Here is a 6,000-nt window from a genome sequence, read left to right as displayed (position 1 = left end):
GTTTTTATTTTCAGGATATTGTTGGAAGCTGTGCTCATCACAACTGCAGTCTAAATGAGTTGTGCATCGATGTGAGAGGAACAACTAGATCTGTTTGTAAAATTGCAGGTTATATTTTTTCTCACCATTCGAAAATGTGCTTCAGATTTATTTCAATTGTAATGATATTGTATAATAATAGTTAATATTATTATTAATGCTATTTTTCACAAATTATACAACGCTTCCTTAATGAAATTTACTTTCTACTCATTAAACCACGCTTCACGTTCTAAAGAAATAATTAAAAATGCTACAATGTTAATAAATTACCTAACTGATCGAACTAAACTTAGTTATCAGAAACAATCATTTCGTAAAGAAATTATTCTGAAGTTTTAGCTTTAGATATTTAAATATCGTTCTACGTCTTCATACAGAATTCCCCCTCTAGGAAATACATTATGAATAAATAAATAGCCACGGTTTTCCAAATTACCTAAATTCTTCATTATTCATACTGCTGAATAGGAAATCGCAAACAGATTTCATTTGATTCCTGTATTTGACCCTTAATTCAACAATACAGCAACTTGAAAATCTTTGCCGTTTTAGAATGCAGCTCTCCGCTTAGTTTCCTGAACGCTGACCTTGTGATAGAACCGGACATGCAAACTGTGTTTGGAATAGGCTTGGTAAAGAGCTATCAATTAAAGGAAGGATACATGCCGTCATCAAATGAACACGACTTTCAAATGACCTGTCATGATGATGGAAATTGGATTGGTTATCAATCTGGTATGTGCAAAATTTTTACTTTTATTTATTTTTCAGAAGAAAAATGTACAGCATTTAAAAATTATATTACCCATTTATATACTGGTGTCTCATAATATCGCGGTACTTATTTTTTTCCTAAAAGAAGATATACCAAGTTATCATTTTCACATGTCATTAGTGCTGTTCAAAAAGCTTGTATTAGACTAGCTTTTCTGAGGAACATCAATTTCCCAACTAACGTAGTTTATTTTGTATGCTATTTTTAAATCACAAGTCTTATTCACCTTCAAAAATAGAGAGTTCCATTGTATCGCGCCATTGGAAATCTGGAAGCCTGGTTCAGTTATAACGGACAGTTTTTATTTTTAAAAATAAAATATCATTCTTTATGAAAGCAAAGTCACTTAAACTGGTTAGGGAATGATATAAACATTCTATTATGCGTTTTATTTAGTTTTTTTCATCAGATACATTATGGACTTTTGAACTTGCTTTCTCTCCGGAAAATGTTTTATTTGTGAGAAAAATTTTATTTGCCGATATATTTGACAACCTTCTTTGCAATCATCCTTAAGTTGGTGCATAAACCCCTTGTGGAAATTCGCGGAAAAAAACGGGAATCCTAATTTTTGGAACACACCGCGATACTACGGAACCCACGATATAATAAGAAGAGAGTATATATAGTTTTTTATAGATGCAAACTTGCAAATTTTTAATTGTTTATCAACTTAATGCAAAATGACCTAAGGCTTAAAATTTTCATTCAAAATACTCTTTTGGAAGTATACCATTTCGTAATTTCTAAATGTCTGTTTTTATTTAGTTTTTTTCTTTTCAAACAAAATTATACAGTTCATTTCTTAATTCAATAACAATAATCTGTATAGTTGATTATTTGGACTCAAAACGTTCATATTTTAGTAATAATTTCATTTAGGAAACAATGGACAAATACCACAGTGTGACTTTCTAAAACAATCATCGTCTATAGACTTTGTGCAACTCGATACCCAGTTTCTACGAGTACCAGTGGTTCTTGAAGATGGAAGGAAATTAATAGTAAGAAATAAAACGTATACAGGTGAATAATTGTTTTCTTCAAGAAGTAATATTTGAATTTGCAAATGCATTTTCTTTAATCAACCTAAAGATCTAGAGGAGCAGAAAAGTTCATTTCCATATGAAAATTTTAATGATTCACGGGGTCATATTTTTCACCTAACAGTGAACAATGCTCATTGGTTTCCATGTTCCATTATTACAAAATTGAAAATTTCTCAAAGGTAAATGTAAGTAATAAATAGCAATGTTGATAGGTACATGACCAAAACTTCTGAGAAGTCTTTCTGGTTTGATCACGTGACTAAACAAGTTCATATCCCAGTAAATGTTTCAAAATATCTGTTTATTTCTGACACGAATCTTATTTTCCTTAAATTTATCTTTCTATATATGTTACAATCAAATGAATACATTGCTGTTAAATAATAAAATTAGTTATTTAGATTAAAATGCACAATATGGTGAATTATTTCTTTATTTGTTAAATCCATGAAAAACCAAAAAAAGTTGCATAATGTAATTCCACAGGGGTGTTAAGGAAGCGTATGGAATCGTAAATACATGTAATTACGCGAAATAACAAATATTATTTATTAAATACCTGTTCAAATATTAAAACAGCAAAACATAAACTAAATTTAAATACAAGAATATCAGAATTTTTTTCTTCAGAAATTAAACTCTATTTCGTAGATTTACATATTGATGACGTCATGACTGAAAGCATAATGTCGTGTAAATTTGATCAGAAAGCATTGTAAATAGATTCAAAATATAAGAAATCTAGGAGTTCTAATAAAGAATTTTGATGTGATTTGTTGAGAATTGAGCAAGAGAATACTATTTTTTTCAAATATTCGTTAAAAGGTATGTAATTCTGCTTTTATTTATCGGTCAGGCATTCCTCTGTCGTTGTTTACAATATAAACATCCGACTAAATCAGTTCTACCCCGTATGTTTTGAACTTTACATTTAACACGTATCAATGGTTTTAACAATGCTTAACTTGAAAAGTGCTGCTGGAATCCCATGCGATGTGTCACTTTGATACAGCAAGCCTTTTCTCGTGCATACTATATAAAAGATCTTTTTTGAAAACTGGACGTATGCATTTATCTATTTATTAAAGGAAATAAAGGATTCTAGCAGCAGTTTTCATACAACTGAGATGTTTTTCCTTTACTTGATATGTGTATTGTTTTGCAGAAACCGAGGGGGTATTGTTGTTCTATCTCATTTTATATATATGATAGGAATAAATGTAAGCCATTTATAGTTACCACGTGAAAATGCACTGAGGTGGCAGTAATGCACTACCTGATTTTAATGCAGAGACAACTCTTTTTTTTTGGAAAATAATAAGCTTTTGGTCTGATTCAAAACAGTAACGTTTTCTTACGATTTTATGTTTTTACAGTCAAAATATGACGCTAAATTGTCCATATGCTTCCTTAACCTACCCTATTTAAAGATATCAAGAAAGAACATTATCGTTTAGAAAATGTATACATTTCAGGTAATTCAACGACGATGTACAGGAACAGTGAATTTCAAGAGAACAAAGGAAGAGTACAAGACTGGATTTGGTTCTCTGGACTCTGAGTTCTGGATTGGTAATATAATCATTGATTTCAGCTTTTTTTGCTAATATCTAGTTTTTGATCTCAGTTTTGTTTATGTAATGAATTAATTTTGAATTATCTATCTTACTAATGATACGATTACTTTTTTATGTAAGGCGTTTGTTTTACATCATTGTTTTTTTATCATAAGATAAATTCACTCCAAGAAAGAACTTATCACACTTATAATTCTAACAAAAGTCAATTCATTGAAATTGACTGCTCGGTGTATATTCATGCAACGGCATTTCAAATCAGGGAATGAAGCTATACATAGACTAACATTGGAAGGATTCCACATTCTGCATGTTAAACTTCTTGCTGATGACATACGGTATTATGGACAATACTCTTGGTTTGACGTTGCTTCTGAAGCAAATGGCTTCCAAGTTCAGTTCAACAATTTTACAGGCAACATTTGTAAGTGAACGATGCTGCTTATTTCTTTAATGCACATTGTTGTCTGCCTATGGCAGAATGTCATTTCATCATTCGTCTAAGACGGAGTATCGGGGGAGGAATATGTCATGTAATGTAATGTTATAAAATGTTATGTATGTAATATGATATTTTCAAGCTGTGTACCTAATGTATTTAGTTATCATAGAGCAAAAAAAATGTTTTCGGTAATTACAATAATTAGTTATATGTAACTGTACTAATCTGCTATCTGTGAATATATATATGTAACTGTTGTTCTAATGAGAAGGTTTCAACAAAGTATATTTGGACATAGATTCTGAACATGTGAAACGTCTGGGGTAATTTTTTTTTTGCATGAAAGGCAAAAGTTTAAAAGAAAACAAATCCTCATAAAATTTTCAAATACGTCATTGGTACAAAAAAAAGTATGTATTTAAACATCACATCGGACAAGGTGGGGAAACTTATAGTACAGTTGCACGTGGTAAATTATATTTGGATTTCAACAGGTTATCACATGAAAAATGTATTAATCAAAAATTTAACAAAGCAGTATGTTTATTATAAAACAGTCGGAAAACTGTTGAGAACATTATTTCCATAGAATTATCGTTCATATCTGTATATGAAGTAATATGCCTTTTGATAAAACAAATATTTTAATAGACTATTACATGTACATTGGATGTCATTTTTTTTAATAATCAGGCGAGGTGTTTTAAACGCTCAATGAATGAATGATAAATAACGATTATTAATTATTTTTCAAAAATAAAAACTTAATTTACCTGTAATAACTTTTTAACAATAATAATAATAAATAACAAGACTTTTAATAGTTTATGTTTTGTAGCGGAAACTTTAAGCTATTTTAATGGAATGCGGTTTTCTGCATGGGATGACGACAATGATAACACAACCGGAAGCTGTGCCCTCACCAACAATGGAGGATGGTGGTTCAGGAACTGCCATCAGGCAAACGTTAACGGTCTGTATGGAGTGCGATCGACGAGAGGATTATCTTGGTTGATGTCCAAGGGAGTCTGGATATATCCCTCACATGTAATTATGATGGTTCAGAAACCCTAAGCTTAATGACTTGGTGAACTAATCTTAAGTTTTGCTGTACTATAATGGTTGAACATACTATAGTGTCATATAGCTACCAGAGATTGAGTCGAATTGATTTCCGTATTTTTTGTATGTTCCTCAAATCTAAAATCAAACATAGTGTGATAGTACATGCATGTAGGCGCTCTATGCTATATTTATAGTATATACAGTTACAATTTTTGTAATTGTTTATTTTTCGTTCTGTTATATTAATTATGCTGTTTAAAATCATGTAATGCATACAATGTATAGATTTGTTTGTTTAACACATTTTTGTTGCACAACATGAATTTTGTCAATTTGTTGTCAATTAAGCTATTGGTATTTGTTTTTTCATTTTATATTAAACATGTTCGTGAAGAAGTCATCTTGTTAAATCAAGTCCAGTAAATTTCTGATTGTCCTGCACCCAGTACAATAAATAAATTTGAGTTGTCCAGTAAGTTGCTCTTTGTTTGGTGTCTACTTGTGATATACTGAACGGCTGCAGATAATTTGGGCATAAACTCAATAGGAGGGGGAAAAGACACAACTATTGATTTCTACAATTGTACGGAAGATTTGAAGGGCCATGCTTTCACAACTGCTTTTTGCACAGCGCGGTATGGTTTTGAACGGAACAATATGTTATTTAAACGGTACGGTTTATTTTATTATTTTTTTTTTTTTGGGGGGGGGGGTTATACAGTACGGTTCGTTTTGTGAACTGTGTACAGTTCATTCAATTTTTTCACGGTACGGTACATGGCTTGATTTAAAAGTTTAGTTCTTTAGTTCCTTATCATTAAGGCTCGCTCTAACTGAACTTTATTTATTTTACAACGATTGTTAAGCAAGTTCTACAACTTATAGCGAGCGCAGCTCGCCGGCGCGCAGCGCCGGCTAGCGAAGCGAGCTCTAAGAACCAGTGTGCGCGGGAAAAAGAACGAGCTAAACCTACAGTTCATCAAACATAATTTTTTGTCTTCGTCCCATAATGCTCTCCAATGTTTTCACCCGTGCCAAAAATGGCCGACA

Source organism: Magallana gigas, chromosome 4, assembly GCF_963853765.1.
Source record: "Magallana gigas chromosome 4, xbMagGiga1.1, whole genome shotgun sequence".
In the NCBI taxonomy this organism is placed as follows: domain Eukaryota; kingdom Metazoa; phylum Mollusca; class Bivalvia; order Ostreida; family Ostreidae; genus Magallana; species Magallana gigas.
This window is presented reverse-complemented; position numbering follows the sequence as displayed.